This window comes from Canis aureus, chromosome 27, assembly GCF_053574225.1.
Source record: "Canis aureus isolate CA01 chromosome 27, VMU_Caureus_v.1.0, whole genome shotgun sequence".
Classification (NCBI taxonomy): Eukaryota; Metazoa; Chordata; class Mammalia; order Carnivora; family Canidae; genus Canis; species Canis aureus.
The window spans coordinates 40743262-40761068 of NC_135637.1; the positions used below are offsets into that span (position 1 = coordinate 40743262).

The 17807-nt window shown below is 40.7% G+C and overlaps 1 long non-coding RNA gene across 2 annotated transcripts in view; it reads right to left on the reverse strand.

Moving 5' to 3' along the window:
- LOC144299343 (uncharacterized) overlaps positions 1–17807 on the reverse strand; it is a 209112-nt gene that overhangs the window by 136987 nt on the left and 54318 nt on the right. Inside the window, exon 4 of one of the 2 annotated variants that reach the window (XR_013366053.1) lies at positions 1769–1788. The exons of the other annotated variant lie outside the window; for it this stretch is intronic. This is a non-coding gene — a long non-coding RNA (uncharacterized LOC144299343). Of the gene's footprint in view, positions 1–1768; positions 1789–17807 lie in introns of those variants that run through there. 2 annotated transcript variants of the gene reach the window in all.

Here is a 17807-nt window from a genome sequence, read left to right on the forward strand (position 1 = left end):
TTCATAGGCTGCTCCTTCTGAGGGTTTCTGGATGCTTTCCCCCCGCCCCCGGCTAGGACAGACCTTGCTTACTTTCCATTAAACCAACCCTGGTAAGTCATATCAGTCGTAGCACCTGGAGGGCAGTTCTGTGTCTTACACAAGAATTCCCACAAAGTGGTTTATTAATAGTAAATATATGTTAGATTTAATCCTACCCTTGATTCTAAATACAAGGAAGTTGGATTCTACTCTTAGGGGATAGAAATCTATGCCTTATTCATTGTGAAGAGCATAACGAGACAAAGAGTTGACTTGAAATCTTTTCCTTGAAATCTTCTAGCAGGTTTGTTATTCGACAGTGGGCAAAGAGTATCTGCTTAGGTATAAGAAGAGGAAAACAGAAGCTAAGAAATGGTTTTATTAATCCCGACATAGATGACGAGACTGTTTGACGTTGCATTTGGACAGGCTGAATTAAGGGTTTGTGCTGAGATCCAGTACAGGGGTCACTGGTTTTCCAGGCCAACACTTGGAAAACCTGGCAACAGCCTGACACTCTTAGCACCCTGAAACGTGCCCATTCCCCTACCCTGTTCCCTCCTCCGTCCCATTGACTGGGTCTGGCACTAGGTAAAAGGTAAAATGCATAGTGGTTCCCAAAGTGCAAGCCATCGGGTGAACAAATAATTGTTTGCTGTCAGATTATTTGAAGAAAACTGGCTGAACTAAAACCGAATGGATTGCTTCACCGCAGGGCTTTTCAGAGCCTTGAAATGCTGGTGTAACGAGGAAAATAAGAACCAACATTTATCAAGTAACTCCTGTGTATCAGGTACTATTCTAAGGGCTGGGCCTGGATTATCTGGTTTAATACAACAACGTGGGGGGTCAATATTACCCTCACTGTCAACACTAGGAAAGTGAGCCCAGAGAGGTGCTGACCTCGCCCAGCTTGCACAGCCAGCGAGTCTTTGTCTGAGGACGGGATCCAGTGTAGATAGTCGTTCACAGACTTCTTGGCCACATGCTGTTTCTCTGCAACATCTACCGAAGTTAATATTCTGTAGAATGCAACTAGGGAAATGCAGCAGAGAGAACGTTACGGAGGCATGCTGGGAAGCGCCCTGCAGAGTAGTTTGCATTTTCTCCGACATTAGAGACGCGTGGCATGCCAGTCCAATGCCAGGAGACCTTCACCTCCTCTCCAGGGTCAGCAGCAGTACTGTGGGTCCATGGGTCATAGTAAACGATCTGTAGAACGTAGGCTTTCATCCACAGTGAACGCTTCCATATCTGATAAGCTAAGTCTTTGCTGGGATGGTCCTTAAACATACTTTAATTAAAAGAGACAGACTAAATTCTGGCACTTGCTGTGTCAAACATAAGCCCCAGGTCCAGGATCTTTTTTTTTTTTTTTTTTTTCTTTACTTACCTCCTGGCCTTTACCACACTGGCTAAGCCTCAAATCTGGCTTTTGTCAGATAGCAAAGAATTGTTAACAGTTTGGCTCAGTTTTCTGCTCCGACCAAAACTTAACTGTTCTTAAATTATCTAAACAGGCGATACGTAGATTAGGAAAAAAATAAATGGCAAATATACATAAAATGCTCTTCTTTTCTCATAAATCAAAGACACATGAGAATAATAAAGTGTGGGGATCCCTGGGTGGCTCTTGGTTTAGCACCTGCCTTTGGCCCAGGGCGCGATCCTGGAGTCCCGGGGTTGAGTCCCACGTCAGGCTCCCAGCATGGAGCCTGCTTCTCCCTCTTCCTGTGTCTCTGCCTCTGTCTCTCTCTCTCTCTAGGTCTATCATAAAATAAATAAATAAATCTTAAAAAAAAAGTTTAATAAAAAAAAAAAAGAATAATAAAGTGTTTTTTTTTCTACCAACCAGAGTGGCAACACTTAACACTTAACAAGTTTGATAATGCTTGCATGCGTTTCTGGTAGGAAGGTTAATTATTACACCATTTTTATAGGACAATTTGGGAATATCTATCAGACTGGAAAAAGAGTTGAAGTCCTTGGACCTACAGATACCTGTTGCCTACACTATCAGGGATTTTTCGTTTTGGTTCCTATAGTTTATCCTTTAAAATGATGGATTACATGTAATTTCCAGGTATTATGTGTCCCTGTGATAGGATTACCCATCCTCAGTGACGGTTTCGCAGCACTTCTCCCAGAAGGAGAGTAAACCCCCGGCCCCAGGGCCATCACTCTTGGCTGAATTATTTGCTTTGGTTGGAGGGACGTGAGTGGCAGTGATATATGCCACACCGAGCAGAAGTTTAAAAGCCTAGGATTGGCTCCTCCATTTCTCTTTTCCCTCTGCCAAGACATAGAGATAGAAGTGGCCCCGTTAGCCTCATTCCTGGAATAAAAATTTCATGGAGTCAACTTGAAGTCTACCATCAGCTGACATATATGTGAGTAAGAAATACTGTCATTGTAAGCCACTGACAATGTTATTATATTTTAACCACAGCATCATCTCTCATGAGCTAATCATAAAAGGTCAATACCTACTTTTTTCATAAACACATTCAGTATAAACCTTAGCTCTGGTTGTTCTTCCTCTTTTTCAAACAGTACAAAGATTTGTTGATTTCGGTATATTTAAAGTATGTATTTTTTATATTGGTTGCCAATTATATTATTACATATGTCAGTCTGCTCCTAACATACTTTGAACAGCTCAATGTTATATCATATACATTTTTTTTTATTGAGGTAAAATTCACATATAAAATCAACCACTTTAAAAAAATAAATAAATAAAAAATAAAATCAACCACTTTAAAACTGTGCAGCTTGATGGCATTCAGTGCATTCACCATGTTGAGAACTGTGACTTCTGTCTGGTTCCAAAGCAATTTCATTGCCCCCAGGAGAAATCCTGTACCCAGGAAATACACCCCACCCCCCGACCCCTTCTCCCAATTCCTGGCGACCACCAGTCTGCTTCTGGCCTCACTGGTTCCACCTACTTTGAACAGTTCATTTAACACAGTCTATTCCATTTATGAACATGATAAATTTTGCTCATCTGTTAACCCTTTGATGGATTTGGGTTGTATTTGTCTGTTGTGAACAGTGATTGTTTCGGCTACTTTTCTGTGAGTACTCTGTACAAGTATTCGTTTGAATACTTGTTTTTAATTCTTTTGGGAAAGAATTACAAGGAATGGAATTGCTGAGTCATGTCTTAAACTTCTAGAGAAATCAAATCACTGTCTTCTACAACAGATGCTCCATTTTGCGTTTTTACGAACAATGTATGAGAGTTCCAAATTCTCCATCTCCTGGCCAATACTAATATCTATCCCCTGCCTTTTAAAAAATTCTAGTTTTTTCTAGTGGGTGTCAAGTGACATGATATTGTCAATTTGGCTTGCATTTCCCTCATAACGAATACATTTTAACTTCTTTTAAGGTGCATCTTGGCAATTTGTATGTCTTCTTTTGGGAAAATATCTATTTGTTTTGCCTATTTGTAAGTATAGTGTTTGTGTTGTTGAGTTGTAATAGTTCTTTATTCTAGAACCCAGATTTTTATCAGAGATATGACTTGCAAATATTTTCTCCCATTTTGTCGGTTGTTCCCCTCTTGCTTAATAGTATCCTCCAATGCACAGAAGGTTTTAATCTTGACGAATTCCATTTTATTTTCTCTCTTATTATGGCTTATGCTTTTGGTGTCACTTCCAAGGATCCATTGCCAAGTGGAATATCATGAAAACATGCTCATGTTTTTTTCTGAATATATTACAATCTGAGCTCCTACATGTAGGTTTTGATCTCTTTTGAGTTAGTACTTGCATATAATATAATGTAAGGTAAAGGCCCAACCTCATTTATTTGGATGTGAGTATCCAGTTTTTCCAACAGCATTTGTTGAAGACATTATTCTTTCCCACCTGAATGGTCTTGGCACATTTGTCAGATTGGCCATAGATTTTTGGGTTTATTTTTACACTCAGTACTATGCTGTTGGTCTATATGTATATAACCTTATCCTGGTATCACAGAGTTTTGAAGAATTTATAGTCGGTTTTGAAGTCAAAAAGCGTGAGGACTCCCACTTTGTTGTTCTTTAACAAGGTTGTTTTAACTATTTGAAATCTCTTGCTGTTCCATATGAACTTTAGGATTGGCTTTTCTGTTTCTGCAGAAAAATGGTAAAGGATTTTGATAGAGGTTGGACTGAATCTGTAGATCACTTCGAGGAATATTGCCATCTTAACAATGTATGACTTGCTAATTCATGAACACAGAAAGTCTTTATTTGAATCTTCTTAGTATCTTTCAGCAATGTTTTATAGTTTCCAATGTATAAACTTATACCTCCTTTGTCAAATATGTTTTCAAACATTTTATATTTTTGATGCTACTTTAAGTTGTTCTTAATGTCATTTTTCATCGATGGCATATGGAAATAGGACTGATTTTTTGTGTCCATCTTATATCCTGCAACACTACTAAATTTATGTGTTAGCTTTAATGGTTTGTGTGGGGTTTTTATTCTTTAGGAATTCTTTACATACTATATTATCTGTGAATAGAGTTTCGGTTCTAACTTCACTGGTTGGATGACTTTCATTTATCTTCTTTCCTAATTGTTCTGGCTAGGCCCTCTAGCACGATGTTGGATAAAAAGGGAGAAAGCAAACATCTTTGTCTTGTTCCTGATCTTCAGAGTAGAATATCCAGTCTTTAATCCTTGAGTATTATGTAAGTTGTTGGTTTTTTCATAAACCCCCTTTATTACATTAAGGAAGTTTCCTTTTAATCCCAGTTTACTGAGTATTTTTATCATGTAAGGGTGTCAGAGTTTGTCAAATGCCTTTTCTGTGCCCATTGAAATAATCGTGTCATGATTTTTTTCCTGTACTCTGTTTCTGTGGTGTGTTAAATTGATTACTTCTCTTGGATTCTTGGGATAAACCCCACTTGGTCATATGCTGCTGGATTTGGTTTGCTAGTATTTTGTTGAAGATATGTGCATCGATATTTATAAGGGATGTTAGAGTGTAGATTCCTTTCCTTGTGGTATTTTTTATTTTTAAGATTTTTATTTTATTTATTCATGATAGACATAGAGAGAGAGAGAGAGAGAGAGAGAGGCAGCGACACAGGCAGATGGAGAAGCAGGCTCCATGCAGGGAGCCCGATGCAGGACTTGATCCCGGGACTCCAGGATCCCGCTCCGGGCCAAAGGCAGGCGCTAAACTGCTGAGCCACCCAGGGATCCCTCCTTGTGGTATTTTTGTCTAGTTTTGGTATCATGGTAATGCTGGCTGCTTAGAAGGGTAAATAAGTCTTCTCCCCTTTTCTAGTTTTTTGGAACAGTTTGAGGAGTGGTGTGGTGTTAATTCTTTTTCCAATGTTTGGTAGTTTAGTGAAACCGCCTGGTCCTGGCCATTTCTTGGATTAATAATCAATCATTTTACTTGTTATAAGTCTCTTCAGATTTTTTTCTTCTTGAGTCATTCTGGTAGTTTGTGTGTTTCTAGGAGTTTATCCAGATTTTCTAGATTATCCAATGTGTTGGCATACAATAATTATTCATAGTATTATTCCATAATTTTAAAAAATTTCTATAAGGTCAATAAACATTTCCTACTTTCACTTCTGATTCTAGTAATTTGAGTCTCCTGTCTTTCTTCATCAGTCTAGTTAAATATTTGTCCATTTTGTTGATCTTTTCAAATACCTGAGTTTTGGTTTTGTTGGTTTTTCCCTACTGTTTTTCTAATCTCTATTTCATTTATCTTTGCTCTGTTATTATATCCTTCCTTCTGCCACCTTTGAGTTTATTTTGTCTTTTAATTCTAGTTCCTAGGGTGTGATTTAAGGTGATTGAGCTGAGATCCCCCCTATTTTCTAATGTAGATGTTTACAGCTGTACATTTCTAGCTGGTACTGCTTTTGCTGCATCCCATGAGTTTTGATTTGCTCTGTGTTTGTTTTTATTCATTTCAGAGTATTTTCTACATCCCTACTGATTTCTTCTTTTACCCATTCATTGTTTTAATCATGTGTTATACAATTTGCATTTACTTGTGAATTTTCAGTTTTCCTTCTTTAATTGGTTTCTAGTTTTATTCCATTTTGGTTAAAAATAATACCTTGTAAGATTTCATTCTTTTAAAATTGATTAAGACTTGCTTTGTGGTCTAACATATGGTGTATTCTAGAGAATGTTCCATGTATACTTGTGAAGAATTTGTATTCTGATTTTCCGTGGAGGGTTCTATATACATCTGTCAGATGAGTTTTTAGGATGTGGTTCAAGTCCTTTATTTCCTTCTCAATTTTCCATTCAGTTTTTTTAAATTGATTATTGAAGTAGAATATTTAAGTCTCCAACTATTTGTTGTAGAACTTTCTATTTCTTCTTTCAGTTTTTGCTTGAGATGTTTCAGAGCTCTGCTTTAGATGCTTATCCATTTATAATTATTATATATTTTTTATATCGACCCTTTCATCAACATATAAATTTCTTCTTTGTGCCTTGTAACAATTTGTACTTAAATCTCTTTTGTCCTTAGACTTTGTATAACTACCCCAGTTATTCAGTTATCCCTCGGTTACCATTTGCTTAGAAGGTATTTTTCCATCATTTACTTTCAACCTATTTTTGTTCTTGGTTCTAAGTGAGTCTCTTGTAGGCCACATATAGTAGGATCATATATATATATTTTTTTTACAATTCTCTAGTTTTATTGAAATATAGTTAACATATAGCACAGTATAAGTTTAAAGTGTACACCGTGACTTGATTTACATATACTGTGAAGAAATTATTACAATTAGTTAATAAGATTTCATTCTTTTTTATGGCAGAGCAATATTCCATTGTGTATATATACCATATCTTCTTTATTCATTTATATATAAGTGGACACTTGGGTTGCTTCCACATCTTGGCTGTTGTAAATAATGCTGCAATAAACAGGGATGCATATATTTTTTCAAATTATTGTTTTCATTTTCCTTGGATAAACCTAGTAGTGCACTTGCTGGATTGGAGAGTAGTTCTATTTTTAACTTTCTGAGGAAATTCCATACTGTTTTCTGCAGTGACTGCACTAGTTTGCATTCCTATCAACAGTGTACGAGGGTTTCTTTTTCTCCACATCCTTGCCAACAACTGTTGTTTCCTGTTGTTGATTTCAGCCATTCTGACAGGTGTGAGGTGATGTCTCATTGTGGTTTTGATTTGTATTTCCCTGATGATGAGTGATGTTGAGCATCTTTCGGCCATCTGGATGTCTTCTTGGGAGAAATGTCTGTTCATGTCTTCTGCTCATGTTTTAATTGGATTATTTGGTTTTTGGGTGTTGATTTGTATATTGATTGGGTGTTGATCCTGAGATGAAGAGTTGCATGCTTCTCTGAGCCAGTCAGGTGCTCTAAGACAGTTGATTTAAAGTGTTTTCCTTTCAGTGTTTGTGCTTCTTCAGGGATAGTTTATGTCACTATCTTCTTTTCCTGTGAACAGACCCTATTTTCTTTTTCCTTTGTGTGATTGACACCTTTTGTTGAAAAGTGGACATTTTGAATACTATGATGCAGTGACTCTGGGCATCAGATGTTTCTCTCTTCAGGGTTTGTTGCTGTAGCTTGCTGTGGGTTAGAGAGGTGTGTTTGCTTAGTGACTTTTATACACTATTTATTTTTATTTTTTTTTAATATTGTATCTTTGTCCTGTGGTTTTGGAAGTTTCTGTTCTTTTAGCTTGTGCTCAGCTATTGGTTAGACCTCGGTTTCCTAAAAAGCCTGGAACCAAATGAAAAAACTAAATAAACAGACACTTTCTCAGTGTTGCAAATTGGCTCTGTGTTGACTTGCTCCTCTGTTTAGCTGTGTTGTTTATGGCTTTGCCTTAGCATCACTTTCTGTTCTGTTTACCTTGAGCCAAACCATCAGCAGGAGGTGAAGGGCCCTTTGAGTCTTCTCATTTTTTTTCTGATGCTCCGTGTCTTGGCTATGTGTGGCTTTCTATGTGTGGCTTTTCTATGTGTGTCCCATTATACACAGGAACTTTTCAAAACCCCTGTTATTTGGAGTATTTCTCTCTACAGCTTTTCCTCTCAGGCTTTTGGTGTCTCCTGTGCCCCAGCTGTCATCTTTTCCCCAGGTGACAGTGACCTGTTCATGTGTCAGTGTTATCCACCTGGAGAGAATTCTGGGTGGGATCAAGAAAAGGAAAGTGCCTCAGGGAGCCCCAGATAGGGGCTGAAAAAGAGAGGTATGATTCCTTTAGAACAAGCTTTGCTCAGCTCCTGCTGGATTCAGGAATCCACACAGGGAATGTGGACTTTTGCCGTAAGATAATCACAGATCTGTGGAGGGGTGGGGGCTTGCGCAGGTTAAAATGCCAGCAGTGTTCTCTTACTGTGTTTAAATCACTTTTCTCTTGATTCATTGTTAGCTTCATTGCTGTAAACCTTTGAGTAACTTCTACAGTTTCAACAAAGTTCATTCTGAAAGTCTTTGCTTCTTTTTTGTTGTTTCTTTGGAGGAACGGGCCCTTGGAATGTGTTACTACCCCATTTTTCTGATGTCTCCTGTCATCTATTTTTAAGTAATTTATTCTAGTGCTGGGAACATAGTAGTTGCTGATTAAATGGCCTTAAGCCAATGCATTTATAGCTATTTATTAAAATGTTTATCATTTGAAAACCACTTTTGACTTATTAATTGGTAAAAATGATAAAGGTTTTTTAAATTTCTGCTCGATGAGTAAGGAGTAGCTCCTCCTTTTGAAGGAAGTAGCAGGTCTCAAGAAGAATTTACTTGCTGGTTGTTAAGGTCAATGACTGACTTGCCCTATGTCGACTTAGGTTTCCAAACCAGAGACAACCAGAGCAAACCCATGGAAAGCAAACAGAAACACACAACAAAAATCAAAACTCAAACTTGCTTCTTGATGAGAATCTTCTTTAAGAATAGACCAATGAAAAGACAGTGTTTACTTATTTTTAAGTGAAATTAATTTACTCTAAGTGCAGATGTCCCTTGGAGATTATCTTTACGAGCAGTGTTGGTGTAAGGTAAGGTAAGAGGAAGAAAAATAATGATCAATTATTTTTTCCTGGGTGAGCAACTCACATTTTATCTGGAGATATTACTTATTGGATTGGAATAAGCTATATTTATTTATAGCTCTTAATGATTCCTTAATACAGAATATATTTTGAAAAATATTTAATGCCACATGATCCTTCAATTTATATGCTGTACCTGTGCTTTTTAATGAGGCAGGGTAGAAATGATTTTCACTTTGTGCTCTGACACCAAATAGGCAGTTCGGGGGCTTGATCCAGAGGCAGTGGTTGTGGGGACAAGCCCTGTCCACATGGGTGGCCAATAAGTCACGGCTATATTCACCTGCCTAAACATAATTTACTCAAGCATATGACATTTCTGCTTTTTTTCTTATCCTACAGTCTTAAAACATCAGGATTTTTTTTTTTTACATGGTTAACCTTGTAATATTTTGGATTTACTTACCTTTCTGCAGCCAACAGCCAACGTTATAGGAGGCATCAGCCGCTGTTAAATAGATATCACTATTGGCACACGGGCCATTTTGATGCCTCCAGGGAGACGGGCTGATGTTTTCAGAGGGGTTATGAGTATTGTGGAGTATCTTCCTGGCTCTGCACTGGATTATGGATATCAATACATAACACTCCATAACCTCTTCAGGCTTAAGTTTATTGAGTAAATCACTACGATTCCATCAAGGAGTTTCCTTGAACTCTTTGGAAGGAAAGGTTTAGCAACAGTCACAGCATCATGCACTTCTTAAGTTATGGGAAACTTTAAGACCATTTAGCCAATCATAGCACCCCACTTTTTTTTTTTTTAATAAAGAAAACAACTCCTGAGAGGTTATGTATCTTGCTTCACATCTTTTATGGTGATAACTCTATAGTAAAAGTGTTAATATTAAAAGTGTATTTTAGCTGCAGGAGGTTAGAAAAAAATCAAGGAAAGCAGCATCAGAATAGAACTCCGTGATCTTAGAGCTATCAGGGTGACTTTAGGGATAGGACTTTTAAATAACTTATTTGAAAGGAAAGAGCTACTAATAGCATAAGGACAGAGGAGACGATAGCATGTTAAGAGGCTAAACAAAGACAAAGACATATGGGAGCAGATATACAAAGAGGAAAATACCCAGAGTAGGCTGGTGAGTGCAATGACATCTTCCTGGAGGGAACTTTCACCTGTGTGTTCTTTGGTTTGACCCTTTGCACTGAACTGGTCCAGGGCTTGTGGAGATGATTTATATGAATAAATCAATGGCATGCATAAGATTTGAAGTTGGATGGGAAAGTCAGCTGGTATGATTTATATTAGAATCAGTTTTCAAAATGATGTGAGTTCTGAGCCCATGAAAACAAAAATGGATAGCTCTGCATGTAGTCTAAAAATCAATGCAGACAAAAACCACTCTAAACCATTTGACTAAGAAAAGACAAAATTTGTCAGCAGTGCAAGTGGTATTCCTTTTAAAATCTATTTTTGGTCAGGGGCACTTGGGTGGCTGGGTCAGCTAAGCTTCTGACTCTTGGTTTCAGCTCAGGTTGCGATCTCAGGGTCCTAGATTCAGCCCCACGTCGCTCTGTGCTCAGCAAAGACTGTCGCAGCCCCTCTCCCGGCTCAAACATGAACATGCTCTCTAACAAATAAATAAAATCTTCTCTGATTGACTTATTTCACTTAGCATAAACAAAGCAAATGGACATAGAGGAAGGGAGAGAAAAATAAAATAAGATGAAATCAGAGAGGAAGACAAACCATAAGAGACTCTTAACTCTAGGAAACAAACAGGGTTGCTGGAGGGGAGGTGAGTTGGGGGGATGGGATAACTGGGTGATGGGTATGAAGGAGGGCACGTGATGTGAGGAGCACTGGGTGTTATATGCAACTGGTGAATCACTGAACTCTACACCTGAAACTGCTGATACATTATATGTTAATTAATTGAATTTAAATAAGATAAAATAAATAAAGTCTTTAGAAAATTTTAAAATATTTTTTTTGGTCCACAAGGGTAACTATTGAATGCAAATTTTGTTTCTTTTATGATAACCTTTTAATTTAATATATCCAGAGTAAGTAGTAGAGCAGAGCTATTCAGACCTTTGCTAGAACACTGCATCAGCTGGATGTTTTATTAGAAAGAAGATGATGAGCTAGCCATCCCTAAACTTTCTCAAGACAGCTGCTTTGAGAGTCTATTGAAAGCTATATCCCTTTTCCTTTGCGGAATAAACACGGTCCCCAAATCCTGCCTGTGAAATCAAGGGGCTCACATACCATTGTTAAAAAAAAAAAAATCTTTAAAATAGAGCAGTGATTGGAAGGAAGCCAGGAGAAGGGTTGAGGAAATCATGCCACTTGGAGAACATGTGAAAGTGTTAGCAATGTTGAGATTGGAGAGTAAAGGGCATTTATCACCCAAGTGGTAATGTGATGGCCCTTACGAGTGCTTCCCAGTCTGGAGCTTGCTGCTTCTGCTGCCTCACCGACCACCCAATCTCCATGAGGTTAGTTCTGGCCGATGGGACCCGAGCAGAAGGGGTGTGCATTATTTCTGGGCTGTGACATCTGGTCACTGCTATGAGGTACATCAGTGCTCCACCCCCCCCAATTTGCACGGGGGAAACAGCATATTCAAGATAATAAAGTTAATGTTGGGGAAATCCTCCACCAGTGGGGGGTCTCTGAGGAACTGTGATAACCAGAATAAACATGCCATCTGAATAAAGGCTGTATTGGCATTTAGGGCCGGTTTGCTATCGTATCGTTTTTCAAAGCAACCTTAATTGACATGTAAGGAACTGTACACGTTTCGTGTGTATTATTTCACGAATTTGGACAAAAGGCATTTATTTAAATTATTCTGATTGTGATGGAAAATTTAAGACACTAAAAAATAGAAGTTGAGCAAAATATTGCATTACTTACATTTATATCAAATCTGGTACCCAGGGGAAAAAAAAAAAAAAAGGTTATCACCCATTCTGATCCTCTTTTCTCCTCTCAGAAGTTGTCCCATGTGGCCATCGCGAAGCCCAATTCCCATTCATCAGTTGAGGCACTGAAATCTAAAAATAAAGTACACATGATACCTAAACAAAGGGGTTCGAAGTATGAGATTTTCAGATACTCGGCCTTCCTCTCCCTGGTCGTACATTTGCCGTCTATACTGTGGGAAGGACCTGTTTAAAAACCGTAGGTAAGAACCTTAGTCTGGTTGTCATGAGAACAAATTACTGCCACTTGTTGTCTGATGCTCTTCTGCTTCACGACGAGGACCTGCCCAAGGATTCTCTATAATGAGAAAGAAGAACTTTCTGATAATTAGGGATAATGAAACATTAAATGAATCACAGATCTATCTCCTTGTGGCTAGAAATACTCAGAGAATGACTATGTGGACGGGGTCTGGCCCTGGGGAGGGATTGCATTCCGTGGCCTCGAAATTGCAATCAGAAGCTTGGTGAAAAAAAAAAAAAAAAAGCTCAATCAAGGCTGGTTTTGGCCTAAATGTCTCCAGTTCCCTTAAGTTTCCTCAGGCACTTTTTATCATGATCAGTGGACAGCACATACTTTTAATGTAATGCATATAAATGGATGTTTATGAACAATTCTAGAAGGCAACTCTGGATTTTAAAGGTAATAACCAAATTTGCCTTAAACTGGAGTAAGCACAGAATTGAAATATTCAAGAATAATGAGCAACTTTTATGAAGAATGCCGAGTTCAGTGACCACCATCGTTTTAGATTTTTATGTACAGAGCACTAGTCTGTGTCTCTTCATATTCAGAGAATTATTTCTTTTAACCACATTCAGCGTCAGGCGGTAATTTTGTGGCTTGAAACCCCCTCCCCTCCCCACCGTGAACCTGGAGACGTTGCCATGATCTCCTTCCTCTGACCATTTTGTGGCTCATTTATTTGTGTCTTAAATGCGAATTCACGTTCTCAAGAAAATGAATCTTGCTCCACTGAACAACTTTCCTAAGGAAAATGAACCTTAGCATCACTGCGTACTAGTTACCATCATTGTTTGGGCTTTTAGGGAAACTAATTATTATTTCAGGATCAAATATAATATAACATACTTCATCCCTTTATGAAACAGTTTATATATATATTTTTTCCCTGATAATGGCAAGAATTCCTTTGTCTGGGCATGTAAGTAATATGTTCAAGTAAAAAAAAAAATCTCTTCGAACTGGTTTATATGACTTTAAGTCTTCTGTTGCTTACATTGGGAAATGAGTCCGAGGAAATCAAGGTTATTACTCGCTGGCTGCGATGGAGCAGTTCTCGAGAAGCAATTAGGATACATCCTGATAGCGGCTGGATTAGCTGCTGCAGGTGGAAGATAAAAAGAGACTGCTTGCCTCAGAAAGGAAGGACAATAGTCCCGTAAAAGTCAGAGGCACACATTGTTCATGAAACATGGTCAACTGGCATTTTCTGGATGTGTGACCTTGAGTAAATTTCTTGACTTTTCTCCGCTCAAATTTTCTGCATCACTAAGATGGGGGTAATTGTACCTTGCTCATGCTATTGCATGATTAAATGAGTATTGGAAGCACAGAACATGTAAAACAAAACATGTAACACCTTGTCTGGTGTGTGGGAAGTGCTGGATAAATAGGAGTCTGTTGTTGGCGTTACCGTATGCGCGCTTAGCGGGACTGGGTGCTCCTGGCGCAGGCCGGGGAAGGCCAGGGAAGCAGCAGGGAAGGCCTGTGGCTGTGGCAATGGTAGGCCATTCCTCACCGGCAGCCCTGGCTTCTCGGCCCTGATGTCGTGCCAGGAGACTGCACGGTGTCAGCAGCCACTCACCTGAGTTAGAGTTAAGATACCCGCTTGTATTCTGTTCACGTGTGTCTAGACTCAGGAATCCCCCCCTTTTTTTTTTCCAGTTATAAATCTCTCCCATTTTACATGAGCTAGCGCTATGATCCCCAGAGCATTGTAGAGCGTACAGCTCCCAAATGTTGAAAATGACAAACGGGGATCATCAGGTTACTCAGAGCTGGTCAGGTTATACCTGACGTTTGCAGCCTGTGACTGAGAATCCAGTGTGTGGAACCTTCTGGCACGGGAGGGGGTGGGGGGTCAGCGTTAGGGTGTGCAGAGCTGTGTTCCGGCCGTTATTCTCCAATCTCATCCTTCCATTCACAACCCCAGTGCTGGTTATAACCGTGTCACATCATGCAGGGAAGGGGGAAGGCCACGCAGCCTGTGACTCGGAATGTCGCCCTGCTGCCGCTCACACCTGTTTGCGGTCAGGGCAGTCCGTATGCAGATGGAGGGCGGCCGAGCGAAATGAGCCCATATGCCATAAATGCAACAGCAATTCATTATACCAAGTCAGAGAATGAATTGGTGGGTTTTTCTGAGTTACTTGAACCAACGATGAGCCTTTTAGGACTGTAATTAGATAGAGGTCATTGGGCAGATGCCATAGTAGAGCTTACAGAAAAGTTGTTGTTTTTTTTTTTTTTTTAAAGGCATGTCTGGTCTTAAGGATGGAAATGTCTACAAAATGGACAAGGCCAATTATCCTGAGTACAAGCGAACACTCTGGAATAATCGCACGGAGCTGTCTTCTGCATCCCTCATTCAGGGTAGAGCTGTCTTCCGTATGTTTGGAAGTGGTCATAAAATTTACCTTTCGGTTAAGAATTATGGACAAATTTGCCCTTGATATAAAGATTTTTCACAGCATCTGTTCTCTCGAATCTACCAGGGCAAGGGTCCTAAAGGAGAAAAGGGCCGAGTGGGGGAGCAGAGGTGAAGCCTGTGCCCCCCGCCCCAGCACACTCACCTGCACCTGTGCCTGCCTGGCGGCCGACCGTGGCTCATCGCAAAGGGAGAGGTAGGGGTGCTCAGGAGGTGAGCACGCAGGGGGCCCTCCAGAGTGAATCCCCGACTCTCACATACAGACCTTTGCTCCGAGGGTCTGAGAGGGCACTTTGCTTTCCACCCACATGGGCTCATTAAAGCTGCCTCCCTCCTGGCCGGCCAGCAGGTCGGGGAGCCGGAGGGTCAGGGCAGTGGCATGAAGCCTGGATGGAAGGGGGGCCAGGCTTTCCCACTGAACGTGGCTTGGGGCCTTTTGGTGGGAAACCCTGTTGGACCTTAGAGAGGGTCTCGTAAAGCATTTCTTTTTTTTTTTTTTTCGTAAAGCATTTCAGAGGAAAAGTCAGACCACAGAAATGTGTGTGGAGCTTTGACCTCCAAATGGCCATAGCGATGGCACAGGTAGTAAGACAAATCTGAAAAGAAAAGCTGCGTCATCTCCAGAAGATTATGGGGCATCCTGTTCATTTATTTAGATGTACACGTGCATACATGTAAGGAACCTATGTAATTACGTAGAAAATTACTGGGCCATAGACACGCAATTATTATAGAATGCAAAACTAGAATATCTATAAATATGTAAAATGCTTATTTATTAACATAAATAAAATCTATGGAATATACATAGCACATATATAATAAGTTGTATAAAATTTGGATTTTTACGTAAGACTGTCTTAAAAAGCGGCAAGTAGTAGACCCTCTGGTATTTTCTCTTTGCCATCATATGTTATAATCCTGCTTTCTTCCTGTGTGAGGTGGCCTGGGAGTTGGTATTTTCTCATTGGAACCGGGGTTACTTGTGCCGGTCAACAGAGGGCCAAGCGCGGATCAAAGGACACAACCCTTCCCTCCAGCAGATCGAACTGCGTCCGCCCCCAAACCAACCTGGACAGCCCCCATAGGGGACGGCGGGGGAGGCCACAAGATGCTGAAATAACTAGATTACTTCCTGCCACTGCTCTTGTTTGGTTTGGGTTTGGTTTGGTTTTTCTTTGGCTCTACTTAGAAGTAAAAGCATACACTTCCTCAGAGATGCCAACAATGCCTCTTCCTTCGTAATCTCCTGACAGAAGTTGTTCCAAATCGGGTAGCCGATTTGGCGGTGTTGAGTCTTTCCTACTCATGATGATCAGTTAATGGTTTTAAAATTCTACCTTCAGAAGGAGGAAAAGAAGTCAAAGCACCCGGAGTGGAGTGGAGGAGTGGAGCTCGGTACTCACGAACCCTGTGTTCTGCGTCAGGGCCGCGTCCTCTGTGTGTGTTCAGTGTAGGCATCTGGTCAACTCGATAACCGCTCGGTTGGTTGGCCAGATGCACAGTCGGGGCACGAGAACTGTTCTAAGACTTAAAGACAAGGGACCCTTGTTTCACCAGGAGAGAGTTGGCGGTAGAGCTGGGGTGGTTTTGCTCGGTCACCTTCCCGTGGCCACACACCCCAGAGATTTCTACGGGCAGGCCCCCGCTCACCCAGCGAGCCGCCCTGCTTCTGAGGGGCAGTGTGTGGGCCGCTGATGGCCAAGTCAGGACACAGACTGGAATGGTTCATTTGGCCCACGACGTGTCAGGTTTTGTGAAGGACTTCCGCAGATGTTTTTTTTTTTTTAATTTATTTTTTATTGGTGTTCAATTTACTAACATACAGAATAACCCCCAGTGCCCGTCACCCAGTCACCCCCACCCCCGCCCTCCTCCCCTTCTACTACCCCTAGTTCGTTTCCCAGAGTTAGCAGTCTTTACGTTCTGTCTCCCTTTCTGATATTTCCCACACATTTCTTCTCCCTTCCCTTATTTTCCCTTTCACTATTATTTATATTCCCCAAATGAATGAGAACATATAATGTTTGTCCTTCTCCGACTGACTTACTTCACTCAGCATAATACCCTCCAGTTCCATCCACGTTGAAGCAAATGGTGGGTATTTGTCATTTCTAATAGCTGAGTAATAAGAAGCAAAAATGAACTATTGGGACCGCAGATGTTTTTAACATAATCCTCACGCCTGCTGGCCGACAAAGCCTGGGATACAGTAGTTGGGGTAAAAGCAGAGCATTTTCCAACGTCTGTCATGGGCAGTCCCCACTTTCTGCCTGCCCGTCGCTGTCTTCCTCAGGTTCCCCACCACTGGGGCCCTGGCCCTCACTGAGCACGGTGAGCCCAACACCATCCTCCTCCAGGGACTCATCTTGAACTCACTTGATACCTCCTTGGTGCTCCGTATCTGTGTTCTGTCCTTCTTTAAAGTAGAGTTTTTAAAATCTCCAGGTGGAGGCTGGTGAATCATTGTTTTTTTCTAAATTCAGTGATGAAACTCCTCTCTGGGGCAGCATGCAGGGCAGGCTGTTGGGAAAGCAGCGAATCATCTTCATCCTTATTCTTGTCCTCAGAGTTCTGTCAACAATTACTTCCACGAAAGAAGGGCCTGTTCCCTGTCACGCACGACACACGCCTGTATTTTAGACATTACTTCCTTTTCACCCATAACACACCAACAGTCCCGTGACCTCCACTTTTACTGATGAGGCTACACCATTGGGAAATGGTGGCGTCTCTACTGGAATGCTGTTCTCTCTGAGTCCAAGTGTGTGCTCTCCCCATCGCTCCTGCGTCCCTCCAGGTACTTGTGATTCCTGTTTCAGGTCCTGAGGAGGAGAGTCCGTAGGGAACACGTGTGATGGGGTCGCAGCAATGGCTTCTCCTGAAGGATGACATCACCTCTGGATTAGTTCCTCACTGGAAGACCTGGAAGAGAGTTCTTACCACGCATGGATGGCTCTTTGGAGAGGTAATCCTTAGCGACGGTACCCCAAGGACTCCCCAGAGAATTGCAATTGCGTTGTTCTCCATTTTGAGCATTTTGAGAACTTCTCTGAGGCCCGCTCTTTGACCAGGTGATGGTGACGAATGCACA